General features: G+C 41.5%; 1 protein-coding gene across 9 annotated transcripts in view; it reads right to left on the bottom strand.

Moving 5' to 3' along the window:
• The window catches only part of RABGAP1L (RAB GTPase activating protein 1 like), a 257,106-nt gene that overhangs the window by 227,028 nt on the left and 7,841 nt on the right, over positions 1 to 22,237 (bottom strand). Inside the window, exon 1 of one of the 9 annotated variants that reach the window (XM_027463454.3) lies at positions 16,673 to 16,825. The exons of 5 other annotated variants lie outside the window; for them this stretch is intronic. The gene's annotated coding sequence lies outside the window, so the exon portion shown is untranslated. Of the gene's footprint in view, positions 1 to 448; positions 549 to 2,336; positions 2,468 to 16,250; positions 16,504 to 16,672; positions 16,826 to 22,237 lie in introns of those variants that run through there. 3 more of the 9 variants (XM_027463455.3, XM_038182984.2, XM_027463456.3) reach the window with 3 other exon arrangements.

Raw genomic sequence — 22,237 nt, forward strand, 5'->3', positions numbered from 1 at the left:
ACTTAAGAAAAGCCATGAAAGCCCTCTTCCTTTCTCAGCAAGCATTATTTAAACCTGCTAGCTACAAGAAGCAGTTCAGTAATTTGGAATCAGAAGACAAACATGGGAACTACGCTTTCAATACAAAATATTTTTGTATCACTTTTGAAACCACAGTCGATATGCTTTTGGTCTTTTAAAGACTTGGTTTGTCAAAATCATTTACACACAGCTCCACCAAAATATTTTCTCTCTCCCTAGTGCAGTCACAATTTAACCTTTCAAGGCAGCAAGGGTATTATACCCAGAAGTCTCAGAGCAACTAAAGAACTCAAATTCTTCAAATAACTAACTTGTATTATAGCACAAAAATTTGCTAGGAGACTCACATTAGAAAAAGGCCACCAAACAACGGCTACAATACTGAGAGAGAGATTAGAAATTTGGATCAGCAGTGAGTCGAACTCACAAGCAGGAATTTTTTGCAGACAAATGAGGTAAGGTGAGCTCTGCCCAAGCCTCGGTAATGGATTCACCACTGCCGTCAGTTTTGTTTCAGTGTTTTGAAGTATCTTTGCTTTAAAGGTCTTTCTGGCAAGAGACAAAACCAAATATAAATATACAACACTGAGTACATTATATGCAGTTTATTAACCCCATCTAGTTGCTTTTTAACAAATGTAATCTTGGAAAAATGTTACTGAAGAACCTATCTATTATTTGCAATAAAGAGCCAGTCCAACTGAAAATGAGTATTAATTTCAAAGCCAATCCTCAATACAATAGCAGAACGTCACTTTATGGAATTCTTTGAAGGCGATGAAAGAACAAATACAGGTAAAGCCAGAGAAAATGATAACAAAAAAAGGAAGGCATACTGAGGTTTGTTCTTGCCTTATGTGGATAAAGATAGTTTAAGGGAAGTCCTACTTCCTAAATAAGGAAGACGAAGGAAGTATTATAAACACCAGATGACTGCAGGGAGTTTCTAATTCCGTGCAAATTTGCTAAAAGCATACCATATGCATTCTTGCAATTACATTCGATTTGCAAAGCACTTAATGTATTTTAGAGCATAGTTCAAGCTTGAACCACCACACTGAGTGCAGACACATACCTTTTTCCAGACACAGCTATACTAGCTGAATAAATTACCACCCCGACCTTTTCATTCCAGCCTACTCCAAGCTGCCATCAGCATTATTCACCCGATGCTCTTTATCCCAACTCAGTTAAAACCCCGGCAGTCTCCACTTGACAGCAAAAGATGAACGCGCACAGGTCAGCCGTTCAGGAGGTGAGTTCCTTGACCAGAAGAATGCTTCTCTACACTCCTCATCCAACACAAGAACAGTTTCAAGTCTACAAACCACACAGGTCTTCTGCTAAGACCACCTCTTGATGCCCATGATAGCCGTCATGCCAGGTGACAAATTAAAAATAATGGAAACTATGGAAAATGTGGATATTATATGGATGAACATCTCGCTGTGAACAGATTGCTCGTTTCCTCCCCCTTTCAAGTCACATGCCATTTAGAAAGCAAAAGCTTTCCATACAATATTGCATGACCAATCTGTGATCAAAAATAATTTTTAATGCCTGAAAATATACCAAGAATCATAATCAAGTCATACTCAAGATTAAACAACTTTAATTTCATGAGAGTTTAATAATTTGACTGGGGGTCTCAAGAAGATTACTGAGATTTATAGCATTTTAAGAAGTAAGCTACATGGAGGGAAAATGGTGTTTGTTTTTTCCATAAATATACAGGTTCTAATACTTCAGCTAAGCACTTTTGAAGAAAAGCAATGAAGAGAATAAAAACCTCATTTCAATGAATCAAGGTTATTTGGGGAACAGAAGGAATAGAACACCTGAGAGGGTTTTTTATACTGTATTAACAAGAAAAAAGGCAAACGACTTCTGGACATCAGTAGATCATTATGTTATTTCCCTTTCTTCATTAGCTTCACCACATATTAAGGACTTTCAGTCCTTAGTCATTGCAGAGTTATAAACCTGAACTCCCCTTTTCCTTACAAACGTCAAAAAACAAATGACAGTATCACAAGTAGGCATGTGCAAAGAACAGGCCCCCTACTAAACTCAGAAATAAGCTTTTTTATTATTATTATTATTATTTATTATTGTTGATTGCATTCATTAGAACATACAGACGGCTATACGGCCTACAGTCCTGTTCAGTTTATTCTCTGAAATTACCAGCAGATGACCGTGGAGCTGAACGCGCTCTCATAATGCTCAATGAAAGAGGTTTAGCATTTGCATTCGGTTACTGCTCAAACTGCACAGTCAGGGACAGGGAAGTCCATAGAAGTAACACACCTCACCTGCTTTTGCATGAAGTCCAGTGGCTTTGTTTAAGCTGCTAGTGGTGTGAATATACCTTTGGGTCTGGCAACAGCACTCGAAGGATAAAAACCACAGGCCAGATGGTCACTACCCAAACCAGCAGGGTGAAGAGTCAGAAGGGCTCGTCCAACAATGTCTTCAAAAAGATGTCAATAAATTGTGCTTTCAAAGTTCTCTTGACAGTAATACTGGAAGTATGTACTACTACCGCAAGGAAGTAATTTCTACAAAGGAAGTATCTTGAGCAGTCACATTCCTTCCTGTAGAGAAGATAATTCTTCCTCCACAGTGATGAGCAATACCCCAAAGAAAACAATTCAGAAACTCAGCAACAATTACTCAGGAAGAAATTATCCCAAAACTCTGCTAAATAAAGCAACTGTATGATGAAACGACTGCAATTCTAAAAGAGGAACAATCTCAGAAAGGGCTTTCTGACAAACAGCTTTTCAAAACAAAATATACTGGACATAGAAATTAATCAGATTTACCTAAAAGAGGGGGGCAGGGGTGAAGATCTTCCTCTGCAAAATATTTTAAGTTCTAGTGGTACTACGACGACCGAAGAAAAGCTGTTGCTTTTCTCCATGAGCTTTACCTTAGAGCTTCACACAGCTCATTTTGTCTTTCCATACTTCAGTTCCCAACACCTTGCTTATACAAAGTCCTAGACAAAAGCTAAGCCACTCCTGTTGGAATATGAGTGTTTTGTGGCCAGATACCAGAACTCACTGCATATGGGTACAGCGCTAAGCATTAGAAGGCCCAAACCTAGGAGCTTCTCTGCTTCATTCCAGTAAGGCAGCATGGGTTCATCGCAACTGCCTACGCCAACCTCAGTGGCAGAAAAGCAAGAGAAGCTGAAGAACAGCAGCTCTGGAGGACTCATGTCCTCCACAGGAAAGAGAATCAAAGGAAGGGTCAGCGACTTTCCAGAAGGGGATTGCTTTGCAGACCTGACTAAATTCAGAAAGTTCCTCAGACTGGTCCCCATTAGCAAATGCCAACTTTAACAGGAACTAATCTTCTGAAGCAGTTACCTGACATTTTTGTGTTTACTTTCAGTTCACGTTCAAGTATTTCAAAGTTACTGCTGACGTTCACTGTAGGTTCGGCCGATATTTCATTTTCTTTCAGTATTACATTCAACATACCAGTAAACAAATCCTACTTCTTTTCAGAACTGATATTCTTCAAGGGACTCTGTGGGAGCTTTCCGAACTGGAAAGTCTCATAAAACTATGCAGTGATTCACCTTCTGCTAACAGATGTTTGAAGTGCAAATGTACACTGAGAAGCGTAACTTGTTCCCTTTTTGAGCCACACAATGCAACGCACGTGTGCGAAAAGAGCACTTAGCCAACTTCACTTGAAAGCACAGATGTGACTTAGAGTTGCAGTTTGCTGAAGTGGTGGGCATTATATTTTAATTTGCTGCTAAGGAAGCTGGAAACTAGACAGATGTGGACAGTCCTACACACACACACAAATAACCCAGTGTCTTTACCATTGCTTTGTATTTTAAGCAGCATGTCAAACCACTGCTAACGTAAGTCTCACCCAGTGAGATGGCTACCACTAGAGAGGCATACCTTCTTCAGAAAGCCAACAAACACTTCACAAAGCTTTAGCTTTTCAATGCTTTTTCGAAGACTGAATAGCTTTCTAAAATTCCTTACTACATTGTACATTTAAGCAGTGCAGCTAACCATCTCCCACAAAATCCTTTTCTTTCCTATTGACCGAGTGCATGCATATGCAGCTGAAAACCCTACGTTTCATAAAACCAGTGTTTAAATCTCACCAAAATCAACAGCACTGTAATTTTACTCTTAATGCCAAATTCTCTCCGTGTAATGTTCATATAAGAAGCTAAGTCCCTATGTTCACATTACTACTGGTCCATGATCTATCAATTGTTTCCCAAAATCCTAGTTCTGGCTGTGAAAGGCACTGTAAAGAACATCTGGAAAAAACAAAATTAGTATTTACTTGGCTTACCAATACTGTTTCCTGAAATTAAAATCAACCTAATACAAAGAGATTGCTGCTGTATAAAACATTAAAACATATTATATTAAAATATTAATACATATAGATATGTATATGTATAAAAACATCTTCTAATTTCCATTAAAGCAATGTTAAGAGCTCAAAACAACAACAGCAAAAAAAAAAAAAAAAAAAAAAAACAACAAAAAAACAACCACACACACACACACAAGAAAAGAAAAATCAACCATATAACTGAAAAGTAACCACAGAGCTTATTTTGGCAACACTGCCTCCTCTGTGAAAGCAAACTCCTATTTAATACACAACAGCAAATAATGAGGCTGTTCACAGACAGCAGACTGTTTTGAGTTGTTGTACCGGGTGCCTAGATACAGAGAAACAAGAGGCCTAGATACAGACTGGTCTTATGTCAATTTTGTAGCCAAGGAATAACTCTTAAAGGAAGACAGAAACAAAAGAAAACTACATAAACAAGGAAATGTATATTTTCCTTCAAAAGCATACTGCACACAGATCTTACAAAATAAATTTTAGCACAACCTTTTAAACAGATCCCATTTTGAATGCCATACTCTTTATTCTAATGGAGAGAAACTGCTTTGCTGAGCTGAAACTGGATTATGCATAAGCCATTGAACCACTTAAAGATGGCAGAGATGAATAGTTTGGGAGTCATTCCAGGAAAACTACTGGTCTTATTCACCTTAACTCTAAGATGACCAGGGTGAAGAACCCTTCCAGAATGATGGTAGGCATGTGCTTGGTATATCAGTGGAGTGTGACTCAGGCAAGGAAGCAGCTGACATTTACAGCCCAGCAGAGAAGGGCCATCTCTTCTCTTCAGCAGAGATCAGCCACTGCTGCAAATCAAAGGCAAGAGGGAAGATGAGGAGCAGATGTAAAACAAACACAATCCACCAATCCAAACCCACTACAATTTAGGGGCAGAGGGAAGGGTATCATAAATGCTAGATGAAAGATCAGTCCAGGTGAATGAAAAAACATCAGGCAAGCTGCTAGCCACAGAGGTAGCCGCCACTACGCCGGATACTTTCATTTGCACAAACTCCACAAACCAAGAAAAAAGCATTGCAGTGAACAAGCTACATGCTAGACAAAACACGGTTATAAATAAGGTTGAGGGGGGGTGTTTTTAGGAAGAGAGAAACAATTATTTAGGCCTAAGATTTGTCCACACACACAAGTGAGTGGCAGGAGAAAGGAGCTAACAAACAAATGACACCAGCATACCTGCTTCTTACTGACACATGCTACTTTATGTTGTTTACAAGTATAACCAGTAGCAGCTAATCCAATTAGTATTGAACCAATTTAAATAAATTTTTTATATTCTGCCAATTAAAAGCAAAGCTATTGTCCTCTCTATCCACCTTTCAAAACATACACTTCAGAAATAAGTGCAAATATGGCAGCTTCCACTACCCTACAGAGGTTATTCTTTTTGTGTCTTATGGCAGAAACACGCACAAATACAATAAATCTGCACATCAAGTGTTCTGGTACCCAGGCTTACTTGGTAGCATCCCAGGATTTCAGACAACTTGCTTGCGTTGTACCTCAAGGACAGAGCAACCAACATAAATGAGCCCTGAAGTACTTCTTCACACTGCTTCCCTGCCATCAGCTAAGCACTAACACTTGGCTTCTTGGGCCGGTAAGTCATTTCTTACTTTGGAAAATACAAGGTAGCAGCAAGAGTGCCTGATTTTTCTCAGCTGCAGTCTACCTGGGCAGCACGTCGGTTTCCTCTGTTCTTCATTGCAAGATGATGCTTCCAGGCAGCATTCAAACTGAACCCAAGCACTAGCTAATTTACTAAACCATATGGCCACTCACTCCAAAAATCTAATGACCTATATTCCAGAGGGTGGCAGTAGCATAGGACAACCGGTGTTTTAAAGGGGATTTAATGTTTTATTCCCTAATAGGAAAAATAATAGCGTCAGTTCAATTTAGCCTATGGGACAACCTCTCTCCATTAAATACACTGAAAGTTTTAACCAGGTATTTTCTCCACAAGCTATTATTTCCAAATTTAAAAAAAAAAAAAAAAAAAAAAAAAAAAGACACCATGATGTAATGCAAAGCAGACCATATGGAAGAACAGGCTGATCTAAGGCAGCAGAGATCCTGGGTGCCAATCTTTCCCCGTGCCAAACGAGTGCCTTAAGAAGTGTCTCTTCCAGACACCTCGATTCACTGCCTGCCTCCTGAGCTGGTACACCCCTTGTTCCTCAGAGGAATCTGTGCCATACATTACCATTGTGATCTTAAGTTTGCAGAATAAATTTGGGGAATATTAAGTTTCACAGATTCAAGATCAAATTACAGTGTTTTGCTCATAACCCCGGGAACTACCGTTGTGTTCTCTGACCACAGGAAGTGAGATTCCCACTTCTCAGATGCTGTTAAACTGCAGCTGGTCAAACACTACCACCGCAGGCTGAACAAATGATACTTCCTAGCCTATTTTAATGTTATTTTCCTTAGTCTTGTGTCTTTCGTTCTAGCAGATGTCACAGCAATCATAAGCTGTAAATGAGCAGCCACGCCAGACTTCTTTTTTTAAACACTACTCATTTATGGATTTTTCAAAATGGCAAGGCCTATGAGTTTTATTTAGATAGCCACCAAAAGTTCTCCTGCTTTTGCAGCAAGACTGTCCAGTCTCAACAGTGCACCCAAAAATAGATAAGAAAAACATTTTCTTTATAACATAAAGCAAAACAAAGCTTCCCGTTAAAAACAAATACTTTCTACAGAAGTAACACACTTAAAATCTTTTAGAATCCAAGCTAAGATCTTAAATCATCACTTGAAAAATTAAATATTTAAATAGAGCATGAAAAGATGGAGACAACAGTTCTTTTAAGGGCTGAGACTAACTGAAAGTGAAACCTCCTGAAAGTCAGGTTAACTGCTTCACATTGGGAAACCTGACTGTAGTAAGTACATAACGGTGTACACAACTAAAAGCCACAGTACATGGCTTTAACTTTTGCCTCCCTTAGTCCTGTGCATGTTGAACTGTAGAGGTGTAAACAGTATTTAATTTTGATTTGACCAGTAAATTCTTAATACCTCTGCATGCCAGAAGTCATCTGCTGATATCCCATACTCCCCGGGCAAGTTTTTATAACGATATTCTGCAACGCCACTCTAGTACTAGTTTCAAAGGTCATGACGGGTTTTAGAAGAATTAAGAAAATGAAAGTCATTCTCTCCCAGAAAAACAGACTTCACTGGTAAGAACAGGGCACTACGTAACCAGATACACCTGGTACTAATAAACTGCTCTGTCCATCTAATCACACTAGAATAATAATAATAATAAATTTCTATTTCTGCTTTTTCCATGTTAAGTCTGAAGGATCAATACAATTTGCTCATGTCATCAATCAAGATGAGAAGAAAGTGGTTTGGTCTCAACATGCAGGTCACTTCATATTTTCCAAAGTCCCCAAACTCTTTTAGAAACTGGTAAGAGAGGCGCGCATGAAACTTTCTGAAAGACACATGCCAAGGAATACCACATACCTTCCTTGACTAAAACAAAGCATTATGTATTTATTAAGAACTGTGCATTCTTTGGGAAGATTTTGGTTGTGTGATCTTTTTAACTAAACAAACCCATTCCAAAAAATCCTGAGCCAAAAAGATGCAGTTGGATTGGTTTGGGCTGTTGTTTTGTTTGTTTTTTGAAAACCACAGTCTCAATCTCTCAAAGGCTAAGTTAACTTCCCCCCAAAAAAGCATGCTGTGCTGTGGGTATCAGCACAATCCATGCGTGGTTGTCATTAAACATAGATATAAAACTCACTATCAATATTTACATACTAACTACTCCAATTAAACATTTTTACTTCAGAAAACAAGAGGAGGGTATTACAGTCAACTAACACAAAATACAAAATTCACAGAACTACTAATGACAGAAGTTCACCTTCTAATAATTACACAAGGATTTGCTTTCCATAACAGCATTTTCAACATGCTACCTGGAACACCACTACGGCAACATCCCATTATCAAGCCCCTAAACTCAGGACAAGGCAGCAAAATGGCAGACATTCAGCTGAGAGACTGCAGGAGTGCAACAGGGAATGAGGGGGGGCCCCACAATAACCTCAAAGCCAGCGTTACAATGGATAAAGCTGACACCACCAGGAAAAAGCTGGAGTGAAGTGCCTAACAGACGCCTCACTGTTTTGGTGCTGAAATTTATACTCCACATTATCATTTGGACCTTTAAGTCCTGCTATACTTCCAAGAACAACAGAGTCAAAATTAGAAAGGAGCCACAGCCATGAACCTCTCAGATGCATCCCAGCGATACACACTTTTAAAGTTTCGACACAATCAACTCTTACAACTCGTATTCACCTACCCAATGAAAGGACAGTAATTATTCTGATACCCATAAACTCGTTTAGCAGGACGTGCTGTAGGACATATTCATAGGGATCACTCATTTCCTTTCATGCTCACAGAAGCCATTAATCCATGGGACAAGCAAACGATTTACAATGCAAGGAATCCAAACCCCAAACACAAAGTGCAACCTAGATGAGCTCCAGTGTTCTGCCACGCGTTCAAGTCGAAGTTCAGTCTTTAACAAACCCAACAAAGTGTTCAAGCTCTGTGAGCAGGGAACAAAAATTCACCTGTTCGCAAGTCCCAGAGCAGATGGTATTCACTGCACTCCTACAGAGTGTAAGAACGAAACGTTACTGCGGCACTTCCTGGGAGTTTCGTAGAAAATATACAAAATAACGCAGCTGCTTTTTCCACGTTCCACAATATCACCTCAGAAAGCATACAGCTACCAGAAGGAACAAGAAGCAGGATCACAGAGGCCTGGGTGGAAACTGGGAGGATACAGTGGAAGGAGCAGCACCTGTCTTTGTCTTACTATGTACCCCTTGTCCTTATCTCTCTGGCTACCACCAGAAGTTAGATACTCATCTACGCTGTCCCTCAGTCTGACCCCTTCATAGGGGGTCTCAGTTTCTGATGTCTCAATAAATTGAAAAAAGAATCAAAAGAGAGAAATTGTAATAGTCAAAGGCAAATATAGAAGCCGTAACAACTACAAGGAACTTCCATCTTCACGTGAGTCTTTTGGGGCTTGACAACCGATTTTCTTGGACATTTTCATCAACCATCTCCTCTCTCCTAACAGTTTTTATACATACATATAGCAATGAACAATTAACAATTAATGTTCAAAACAATGTGCAATCAGTTACCGAGTTTTCTGTGCCCTTAGTCACTTAGGTCTTTTTTTGACTCAAGAACACTGAACAGTTATTCCCCCCCCCAAAAAAAAAAAAATCTATCTAACAGTTGCCAGTTTCTTGAAATTTTGTAAAGCCAAAACAAATGATTAAAGTATTAACAATTAGGATCACGTATAACATGGATAAAAAAAACATTTTATGGTAAAGCTGTCCAGGAGCAAACACAAACTGCACACAAACAGAAAGGACTGATATTTCACAGGCTCATCTTCATTGCACTGCCCAGTCGGAGCTCTAATTCAGGTTTTACTCCCAGACCTACTACTGGTATGCACATCAAGCTCTCTTTCATCTTTTTCAACTTAATTGCTGTTTTGTACTCAGATGCTCACACACATGCCGATTCAAGCTGAAAACATCAATACTTACAAGCTACAGATAGTTCATTAATACCTTGAAGACACAGGAGGTGACGAACTGCCTAAAAAAGCTGCATCCCCTCCTACCATCTGCTCCCACTGCGAGTGTCCAGGCAGTACCGCGCTGAAAGAGGCTGGACAACTTATGTGACTGACAAAGAACCCCAGGGAAAGAAAGGAGGATTAGAGCACTCCTTCAGCCACTGCAATGCTTGGCTCAGCAAGCCCCTGTGTTCGCACAGCCACTGCACAGAACAGACAAAACCAGGCAGCGAGGACTGGGGACAACCGTTACTTAGGCAGCACTGCCACCAAGAAGTAACTTGTGAGATGTGAGTTCAAAATAACAGGAAATAATGAAAGCATACGCCAGAGAACAAAATAAAGCATCAGGTTTGCAGAATGGAGGGGAAAGAAACCACGTCTCTGCCACAGGCACTTCAAATGGCCCAGCCTAAGGTTCTTGTTATCCTTTCTTTTTTTTTTTTTTCACAGGAGACAGTTTTTGGCTGGTCTTCTGGAAGGAGAAAAAAAAATCAATTCGCAGTGTTCAGACATTCTTAATGAAGAGAAATATACCAGCATGTTCCTTAAGTGTAAATAAATATAAATAAAAACCTGCAAATTATTTTTGCAAGCCTATTTTAAAAGTTTAGCCAGCTATTAAATTTCTACACCTATTTCTAACTTAAAGTTATGGATTTGGTTTTGTATATAAACAACCACATGATGACAATGCACCAACTGAGGCATTCCTTATATAATAATGGTACTGAACAGAAAAGCAATTCACTGCAGCAGTTGCTTATATTTATTGGTTTCTATCTTAACGGGAAATATTTATAATAAAAAGTGTTATTTCCCTAATAATAATGAATATTATTAAAATTAACTAAACACTACTAAACGTACTAAACATATTGACGTACTAAAAGTCAATCTTTAAGATTCTCAGACAAAGCCCTCGCTCATTTTTTCTTCCAAAAGGAAAATGAGAGCATTAGCTTACCAAACGCATGGACAGCTGCAGCAGATCACTGCCCAGCACACAATTCCCACCAGGGAAAACTTGGTGCACATCTTAGGGTGCACATGACGGACCTAAGTTAGCCAGAACCAGCAGCTGTGCTCTACTAAACAGTGCCACTGTTGAACTCAGCTCCGCACCCTGAAAGCACGGAGGTTTAAGAAGGGCTGTTGACTGCCAAAAGGGTACCTTAGGGACTTGGCCATGACTACGCAGTAACTCTCCTCTGGCAGCTCACGTAGTTACATCCTGCAGTAGGAAACCTGCCCTATAGAAGCTGTGCAAAGGAAAGACTATAAAGAGAGAAAGTAGCAAATATTCTCACAACTGCATTTACCTGTAAGAAAAAGAAAACATCAGGGATTGGTCATAAATTAGCTCCTCAAAACGGGTTCTTTGTATTAAAAGGATTACCACCACATGAGCTTTACAACAAGTACCAAGAAAGGGCTTTGCTGCCCATTGCCTCCACATCTGCTCCATGCCTCACCCAGGTCACCACCGCGCTACACCTCACTCCTCAGCCCAACAGCAATGAGGAAATCTTGCTCAGCCACCTAGCAAACAGCTTTCGGGATCTGTTCTTAGATTCAGACACTGACTGAAATTCTATTCTGAGAATTTGCTGGTTCTTAAAAAACACCTCTTTTTTCTTCTGCCGCTTGGCCTCTTCTTTCCTATTCCGGAATCATGCGAGAGACACTGAAAAGCAGTTGAAGCATTAAGTCACGGAGTTATCGGCCACCATGAGGAACAAGCTTCACCATAACAAGAGTTTACCAGCATCCGAACATAAAACAAACAATCACGTTTGAAAGGCAAACATCCAGGCTGCAATTTTACCATTACTACAGGGTTTATTGAGCACAGTACTGCATGGAAATGTAACTCCTCTCAAATACCTTCCACCAGCAATCAATTCTGAATTCCCAGCCATGCTACAAATCGTATTGCGAGACTGAATGAATGCCAGAGATCTACTCAGACCCCCACAGCTACGCTATAATTGACATACCCAGCCTATAACAGTACCAAGATAAACCTGTGGTTAAGTCAACATTAACACAAACCCAAACACTTACACCCATTCAGAAGTCACAGGCAACGTCAAGCACACACAGGGAGTTCAAACCACACAAGAACTTTCTTTTCAAACACTCTGCAGACTACAGCTCACCGACTTCCAGAACTACTTTATTTGTCCTTGAATTGCTAAAACGTAAACATAAGAATAACGTGTGCAGGGTTGAATAAGAGCATGAAACAAATTATCCCCTCCAAACAGATAAAATGGTACAATGTCAAAGTTTTATTCCAGTGATGTCTAAAATGGGTTTATGCAGCAACAAAGAGATGTAAAATGAACTCCAATTGAAAGCACTTGTGTATGGATTGCATTGAGTATTAATTCAACCAGCTTGCTGCTAAGTATAAACAACTTTTTATTTACAATGCACAACAGGGAAGGGCACACACTGAAGCTGTAAATTTCTAACTGGAACTTATTATTTTTAGTTGTGCCAAAAATTAAGGTGTGGTTCATTTTTTCAACTTGCTTTGTCTCTTTGGCACCAGAGTACATGCTGCCCTCTGCTTTTCAGACAGGACATGGAAAAGGTTGACATGCTTGGTGCCTGTTTTGTCCCAGTTTTCACTTGTAGGGCCTGCACTCAAGCCTCCCACACCCCTGTGCCTGGTAGCACAGTCTGCTGGAATGAAGAATGACCTCCAAAAGAAGAAGATGGAGTTTGGAAGCACTTGAGCAAGACAGAAGCATACAACTCTGTGTGCTTCCAGGTGGGTGCAACTTGGAGCCCAGAGGGAGCAGGCCAATGTCACGGAGACCACACTCTGCAAGTTTTTAAAAGGCTGTAAGCCTGGGGAAGGTTCCTTACGACTGGAAGAAAAGCACACATCACATCCAGCTTCAAGAGGGGTGGAGGAGGAAGACCTGGGTAGCTACAGACCAGCCTAAGTCCATGAGAGGACAATGGAGCAAACCGTCCTGTCCAGATGGACAAGAAGGTAACTGGGAACAGCTAGTGTGGATTTACCAAGGGCAAAGGACACCTGACCAACACACCAGCTTGCTGCAAGATGGCCCGCTTAGGGGATGATGGAAGAGCACTTCACACAGCAGGCAGTCGACACCGTCTCTCATGGTGTCCTTAGAGCCAGACTGGTGAGGCAGGCACTGGGTAAACAAGCAACATTTCTTTTCAGGAAATGGAAAGGACGTGAACATGCTCCTTTCAAAAGGATGGGGACAAGCTAGAGAAACGTGCTGGCAGGAGCCTCATGAAGTTCAACAGAGACAAGTGCAAAGTCCTGTATCCAAGATAGAATAAGCTATTTATGTATTTAAGAATTGCAGCTGTCCTGTACATATAGGAAGCACTCATCTGATGTAGTACGCACAAACGTAAACATCCCTTGGCCACTTGCCCTTTAAACTTTTTTCCATTTTACCACTGTGCTTCCCTGTAACTCATACAGAAACATGTTTCCAGTGCTAGAGTAATTTTGCACTTTTAAGCTCATTTGACCTAGAAAGAAAACACACCATCTTTGGTACTCGGATTCAAGTCTCAGGGATGACAAGACCAGGAAAGCAGAGGGCTGTGACCTGTCTTGCTTTGTGGCAGAAACTTTAATTTTTCTTTGGTCTGCTTAAAACCATTAGGAAGACCTTTGTCCCTGCTGCTCTTGCCAAAGAACAGGAAACATCTCTGCAAAGCAACAATATAACTGAGTTTTCCCACAATGGCCTTACTCATCTTTCAGAGTAATCTACTTAACTAAGCAGGTTTTAGAAACTTATTTAGGTATCACTTATAAGCAGTCACACACACACACACACACACCCCAAACCAACCTTAAAAATCCATGGAGGTATTTTTTTAATACTTTGTAACACAAAGTCTGTTTCTTTTTGAAGTTAAGAACACATGAAAAGGTGAAATAAATCAATTTCAGTCTCTTCTCAAAAATTTCAAGCTTTGCCTCTCAAGCAGGATTCTATCAAAGCAAAGAGAAACCCTTAAGTGATTCAGGTTACAATAATGGCTCCTTTAACAGCTGTACCACTAGAACAAACTAAGATTGAGGCTGGAACAAGCTGTCATAAATTTTAGTCTTATGAAAATATACTTTAAAACATCTTAGTCTTCTTTAAAAGTATTCTTCTACAAAGCTTAATGTTAATATTTGAAAGGTACGGTTCAATTTTCACTTAGGTCAAAATTAAAATTCATGGGGAGGAAAAGCAATTACAGGAAAGATTAGTACAGCCAGTGGCCAGAAGGGAAAAAAGCTTCAGCGTTGCAATTTGACACATTTTTGCATCCATTTGTTTCAGAGTGCTGCTACACCAAAATTAAGAGTGCTGATATGGTGTATCAGTCCATTGGGTACATAGAATGGATATAATCTAATGACAAATTCATTCAAACTGGAAATCAGAAGGTTTGCAATTACTGAAGTCAGTCAAGTTTGAAATAACCTTCCTGTTATAACAGAAATAACAAAAATATATGGCTGATTATTTTTAAATTCGAGCGGAATAACTGTACAAACACCTCTGTCTAACAACGCCCAGATCGTTCTTCACAATTAATGAATCAACGGCAGGTTTAGCGAGAAAAAAGGGTATGCAAAGGAGAGAGAAAACTGCTACTGGGGACAAGTAGAATTAAAATACAGAACCAGAGGTGGCTCTGCTGCTAAGAGAGAGGAGAAAAAAAAAAGACAAATGACACCAGGGTTTCATGACCAAGGCATGGCAGCACACAGGAGCTCCTACACCCTTAGTATCACCTGCTACCTTCAATGCAAGCACCATATACCAATCATCCACTCAGGGCAGCTTCTTTTAGCAGCAGTGCCTTCTTAGATTAACTTACCAGCCATAAAAGCACGACCCAGATACCCATCACAGGCTACGAATGCACCAGGACCACAGCTGTTCCTTCCTCCCTACCAAAACACACTTCTTCCTCCTTCGGCTGGAGACAATATCCATAAAACCAGGCAAGTGAACTAGTTCAGGAAGTTGTTCTAACCAAAAAGTAACTTGGGAAGGGAAAAAAAAGAAAGTAAGAAGTACTACTTTTTCCCCAAATTAGTTCTCTTGACTAACTCACTTCTTTATTGCATGAGTCCCATTCATGACACAGGGAAGGAGTAGCCACAACTCAGATTGTCTTCACTTGCCCTTGAGAACACACCAGCAACTTGGTTTCCCCAGAAAGCCACATTATGGCCTGGATGTTTTTGAAATTCTATTACTAACATCACCGAATCTTAATCACTTTTCAAAGGACTGAATGCTGTTTTTAACCAAGCAGTACTACATTTTGCTGTAACTACCTTAAAGAGAACGTTGCAGAGTACTTCAAAAAAATACATTCTGAGTTAGCTTCAATTCCTACAACAGCGAGTCAATTTGTGCTTCCTGTGTGTAACTGCAGCAGTAGTCCCTTCAAGCGTAGCCTGCCAACTAACCTCGCAAGTAGCACCATCAATACCACAAAACCCACACAAACAAACAGCGTTGCCTACAGTGCTACCTAGATACGGGCAGAACTTGCAGAACTGATCCCATACCCCCCATAAGCCTTCAGAAGACACAGCACATGATGACTTATGACAGTCACCTGGGATCCTCACCTACACCTTGAGGCTCAGTCAAACAAGGCTACGCTGCCTGCCCAAGCGTGCAGGGAGATGGTGTCACTGAGAAGTCCCTTTGGGGACAGAAAAGCCAGCTGCCCTTCTGCAGAGCTCTGTCTGAAAAGTCACCAACAAGATCGTGGGAGTACAGCCTGACCGAGAAAGAGAGAAGCAATGCTTACCTAAGCAGGCTACTTCTTATTTCTTACCAGACCTGTTGCTGTCTTCAAAAACCATAACATTGCCATTTTACATCTTTTTTTCCACCCTCTCACAGACAAGAAGGGATGCCGCTAGCACGCGGGTAGGAGACGCAGTAAGTTATTTACTCAAGGCAATCACAACCAAGCAGTCTTCGCAGAGCTCGCAGAGTGACAGCAGGACCAAAGTACGCGCCACACTTCACAAACTTGCAGACAGGCAGAGCTGCCGAGCCCAGCTCATTCAGAGCGCCATACCCACTTCAGATGCTCTCAGCTGCTTTTTCAAGTACTTTACCTCAAGACAGGGATTTTTGAGCCACGACCAGGGAGGGCCTAACTGTGGAAGGGGGCTGGTGAGTAGTAGAAGACGGAGGCAGAAAAGAACCACAGAAAGGTGGGTGAGCCCAAGCGACGCAGTTGGGCGGATTTAGGCCAGCGGCTCGCTGGCTCCTGGGAAGGGGCTCCCCTTGTCCTACGCGGGAGCAGGGCGGCAGCGCAGCGCTCCCGGCCCCGCACCAAGTTTCTGTCCCGGCTCCCCGCTGCCCCCCTCCCACCTCCCACCGCTCCTGGGGCCGGGGCGGCGGCTCGGAGGCAGCCCCGCGGGGCCGGGCCGGCCGCCGGCCCCCGGTGCCCTCCCGCCCCCCGCCGCTTCCCCTCAGGGAGCCGCCCCCTCCCCTTCCCTCCCCGAGCCCCGCGGCGGCGGCGCCTCCCGCTTACCGCCCTGCGGCCCGTCGCAGCCCGCCTCCGCCTCAGGCCGCCTCCGGCCGCAGGGCAGCAGCAGCGGCAGGCCGGGCCGCCGGGGCTCGGCGGGGCTCAGCGGGCCGCGCAGCCGCCTCAGGGCCGAGCCAGCGCCGGCCACGTTCCGGCAGCGCCGCTTCCTTCCCCTCCTTCCCCGCTCTGCCCTCCCCTTCCCTCCCGTCCCCGCCCCGCTCCGAGCCGTTACCCGCCGCTACCACCGCCCCCTCGGCGCCTCAGCGGCCCGGGTGCCCCCGGGGGCAGCGCGTCCCTCGCCTCAGCCGGCGGCCAGCAGCAGCGGCTCGGGCGCGGCCCGTCCATGGCAAAGACGTCGCCCCCCGGCCCCCGGGAAGCGCCGCGGCTCGCAGGGAGGCTGCTGAGCGCCCGGGGGTCCCGGTGACACAGCTACGGCACGACAGCGAGCGGCGTGGGATAACCAAAGTTTTCCGCTGGCGGATCCCAGCTGTGGGTCGTTTATCAGCAGTGTTTTTGTACGGCTAAATAAATATTTAACGTGTAAACGGTAAATAGACGTGTATGTTTAAGTAAATATCCGCAGTGTTTATGTGTAAATAATGAAAGGTTGTCCCGTTGCTTTCTTTTCTTTTGCCTTTTCTGTGAAACAAATTGCATTTAAATTAACCCCACAGCTTACGCAGCTCACTGGCGCCCTTTCCATGTCAGACAGGGAGCCTCGGAGCCTCGAGGAACATCAGGCCCCAGCACTAAACAACCGTCAGTGCCACCAACAGCGGGCCTGGGACAGGCAGACTGCCCTGCGGGCGCTGGGTGTACACGGGTGTCTTGTCACTGGACAGCCGGGACGGATGGAGAGACGGTCAGCAGCACAGCAGGCAGCTGCACGACACAGGGCTGCAGCATGTCCCGCTTCTGCTGCCTGCTGCAGGGCTGCGCTGCTGGGAACAGGGGAAAGGCCGAAGCACAACCACTTGCAGTAGCAGTAACGCCAAAGTGCAATTTTTAAATCTCTTTTTAGATCACTTTAAGAGTGCAGCTACTTAAAGTTGATATATCCAAGCATTTAATTCTCATGTAAGCAAAGCAGACACATTTTGAATATGCAAAAAGGCCCAGAGCTGGCTTATTTGTTACTCAGCTGTTTTGCATTGCGGTGCTGCAGCAAACTGCTCTCAAGGCTGGCAAAGCAAGCAGACGGGTGAGCATTCCCACAGAGCTACTTGGCCCGCTATATGCGGGACTATTTGGTCAGTCATGTGCATTATCAGTGTTTCTCTGTTGGTGTTACTACTATGCACTCTTAGAGCTATCTGTCCTAGTTGTCTGCAGCTGGTGTAAAATAATCTTCACACTGTTTTTATCGCACCACAGGGTTCAGATAAACCACAACAGTGTGAAGAATTAAGAAAGATTAAGGGGGAAGAATATTAGAGGAGAGGAACACGATTAAACAAATTAACTATCATTATCCTCAGATGCGACACACTTCTGTGAGAATATGGGTAATAAACATGAAGAACTGAAAGTCATGTTTATAATATTAATAAGTGTTAAAAAAAATCATCAAGAACATGTCAAAAATATATCATGGGATCTTGGCTTCAGCGAGGATTCCCATGCTATATCATCCACCCTTCTCATAAGAAGGCTAGAGGAATGTGGCCTATGTGAAACTTACGTGAAATGGTTAGAAAATGACACTCAGAAGTAACTCAGTTACAGTCAGAAGTAACTAGGTTATTTCTGAGTGTCATTTTGTAACCATTTCACGTAAGTTTCACATAGGTAAGTAACTGAGTTACTTCTGAGTGACACATATTCTAAACCAGAAGTTGTGTCACACATTCAAAACCAGAAGTTTGTAGCATGTGAGATTTCCTAATATTTATGTCCTGAATCTCAAACTGCCTAATGTTACCTGGTGCCATATGACAGAGAATATTTTTATTATCCTTGTGAAGGATATCCTGTTCAGGTGAGAGCTGCAAGTATTTTGGAAGACAGAACTGAACAAATCATGGCAAGTTGAAACAAAGTTCTAAAGTAAATAGGATGTAATTCCATGAGGCAAGAAACTTAAGTAGAGCTGGGAATAACTGACTGCAAAACTGTAAGCTGGAGACAAACTGGCTAAGTAGTTACTTTACAAAAAGAAGTCTTGGTTCAGAGCAGTTCACAAAAGAAAATGAGTCAACAGTGATTCAGGGTTGTAAAAAAAAAAACTGTGACGACTTTACTGGAAGAAAAAGACTGTCAAGCACAAGAAAAGTGAAGTAATGTTTCCACTCCACTGAGCTCAAAAAGGCTTTTAGTGAAGAAAAGTTCTCTGTTTTGGGCACCTCCTTCAATCAGGGAGAGTTCTGCGGAGAATGTGAAAAGCTACCAGAAGTCTGGAAAACCTGAGTGTGACTGAAAGAAGTTCAGATAGATACTTGAAAAGCAAGCAAAGACGTATGAAATGTCCAGCCTGGGCAATATGAGAATTTGAAGTGAAGAAAGCAGATTGTTTATGAGAAAAGTGAATACACACACCAGCTCAACTGTTTAGTAACGGAAATAACTTTTTGCTGCATAATAAACTCTCAGGCTAAAGCACTGATTATCACAAGTAATCACCTGTAATGTCCTGAGAGGTATGAGAAAAACCCTGAAGACATAGTGCATCCACAAGCTGAGAAGAAAATCTTTTATTTTAAAATCCACCGAAGTAAAAAAAAAATAAAAATAAAAATAAATCAATGCCAGGCCTCTCCTGTATTATCCACTATGGGGAGCTGAAGGCTAATATTGCTGGACAGATGGTGATTAAGGAATCCAGCTGCATTCTAAATTGGAGCTATAAAGTCCATTTGCATTAATTTTCACAACCTTAATGCTGCAAAGGTCACATATAAGTATTTGTTTTGACAGGAATGCCATTTAACCTTCTCTAAAGGATAATGGAGAGCCAAAGCCAAGGTCATCCAGCATTTGCCCAGAAGGGGCATCGCCAGCACCCGCTCCTGCCACTGCTAGAGACTTGTCTGAATCAGAATCCAGGACACTGTGAGGGACTGCCTGAAATGTCTGAAAATAGACTTGAGGCAGGATTCCTATTCAGGAGGTAATCTATCTTATCCACGTAAATAATTGGAGGAAATTACATAGTTTGGAACAAAACCAACAATTTTGGGGCAGGTATGCTGGAAAAATATATTCTATTTTCAGATATACCTGTGTGTAACTTGTATGGACAGAATGGTTCCAGAAACTTTTTGTCTTTGTATGTGTTTTTGTATATTGTTTTAAACCAGAATTTCAAAAACTTTAAAGTGTTTAGAACTGATCCCGCCATACTGTTTTTCCCACACAGCTAAGACCCTAGCATCATCACAGGGACATTGCCTCGGGTCTTTACAGTACCTATAAGCACACTAGCCTAATATATTGATTTTATTGCTGGAACATGCTTTAGAACTCAGAAAATGGAGTGACTTCTTACACGTTTAGAACAGCACTGGAAATACTTAGGAACAGCTCATGAAGTGGCTTTTTTCCAGGGAGATTTGACACCCTTAAAACCATAGGGCTGGTGCCAAACATCACCTGCCAGAGATAAAATCGAGTCAAATCCTCTTCAACAAGTAATTAATTAATATTTGAAGCTTATGGGAAATATTTCACAGTTTAAATACTTGTTGAGACTTTCTAGATACAAGATGTGTTAAAGATGTCCAACACATTGTCTAATTCTAATTAAACTTGACACAGCCCTAAATAAACACACTGTTGAATTCTGTCTACATAAAGAGGATCAGAATACAGACTATTTGTTTTATAATGCAATTGTTGGTTTCCTATATTTGGTAGTTCAATAGTACAGAAGTGAGTCTACAAGTTATTTCTGACAGAACAAATCAGTATGAATCTGACAGCATTTGGAACTTAATAAGTAGCTTATTTTCAGCAGTAATTACGTGGCAGTAAATACAGAAAACATTGCTACCACTTTTGAGATGAAGATGTGGCCTTTGAACAGTTACAGCTGTAGGCTGAATCCACAAACTTCACCTGTCTCAAAAAAACAGCGTTACTCTATTTTATAGAGAATAGATATACACTGCTTTTAATTAGAAGTGTAAAATTATTTTCATGAAATTCAGAACATTAAAAAAGAACAGCAACCCTTTTGTTAACTACACACTTTTTAGAGCTGTGATCTGTACCCAAAGACATCCACATAACATCATGAACCTAAAATTCCTTTTGCTACCTATCAACGTGTCCCATGCCTGGCTCACGAGAAACAATGTCCCTGTCTCTCACCAGGCTCAGCAAAAGACTTTTCTAGCTGCAAAGTTCCTGATATGAGTAAGGTTTCACAGAATCATTAAGATTGGAAAAGACCTCCAAAATCATCTGGTCCAACCATTAAGTTTTTCAAATAATTTTCTACTGCCTCACAGCCATTCGTAACAGTGTATGACCTTATACAGGAATGCAAGCACGAGGTCATTGTGCTAGAGTTACTGGGCTGTTAGTGGCCTTCCTGGTGCTGGTCTGTAACACCTGAATCAAGTGTCAGGTTCCAAATGGCCTTGCTAAGCCGGGGGGGGGGCTCTACTAAATGACTGGTCAGTAGAATGAAGGGAGAAGCCTTTTTCCTTGTTGGGGGTGGGAGATGGAATAGAATACATAAAAAAGAAGCTGCCTCCTTCTGAGAAACGTAGGTTTGATAATGTAATTAGTATCAAGCTCAGATTTAGCAGAAGAGTGTTTTTTTTTTTGTTTTTTTTTTTTTTGTTTTTTTTTTTTTGTTGTTGTTGTTGTTGTTTTTTTTTTAAAAAAAAGGCTATTTTAACACATTAAGTATCTAGCAATCGAATTTTTGTATGAAATGGGGCTGGAAAAACAGGTCACTTTCCTGCAAAAACTGATAAGGATTATATCCATTTTCAGAAGACCCATGGAGATAATGCTGTGTCACGTAAGCTGTCACTTCACTGTGCATGTAATATAGATCCACTTGACAATAATATGTTTTACTTAAGTCTTATCGTCATGACATTTCATGCTTACATTACATGCTGCTGAGTTAGAAGATCGCTATCTTGTTTAAGAAACAAAGTAAGCGCAAAGATATGTGATAGGAAATGTTATCACCACATCACCAAGTGCTTTGCTGTTGATATATATGCACACAAAGAATATCCACAACTATTCATATTATATAAACATACACCCATACCCACATGAACATTGTGTGTATTACACACATTCTCTGATCTAAATATCTGTAACTGTTGCTACATCTATATACTCTTCTGCCTGTAAAGCCAAGGGTCTTATTTCCATAAATCCCCATCTGTTGATCTCATTCAAAAATGCAAGACATGCCTAAAAGTTGCTGTAAAAATGTGCTTCTGAATCTTAACAGCAGAAAAGCTGATATAACTTCAGGCCTATCTGTGGTAAACCACAATTGGTAGGTTCCATTAGTGATGCCCTACAAAGGTGTAAGGACTAAGACAAAGTGTCAGTCTTAACAGGGTACAAAATGACATGGGGCAAAAAAGCTTCTGTATTGTC

The sequence above is a fragment of the Anas platyrhynchos genome, chromosome 8 (genome assembly GCF_047663525.1).
Source record: "Anas platyrhynchos isolate ZD024472 breed Pekin duck chromosome 8, IASCAAS_PekinDuck_T2T, whole genome shotgun sequence".
In the NCBI taxonomy this organism is placed as follows: Eukaryota; Metazoa; Chordata; class Aves; order Anseriformes; family Anatidae; genus Anas; species Anas platyrhynchos.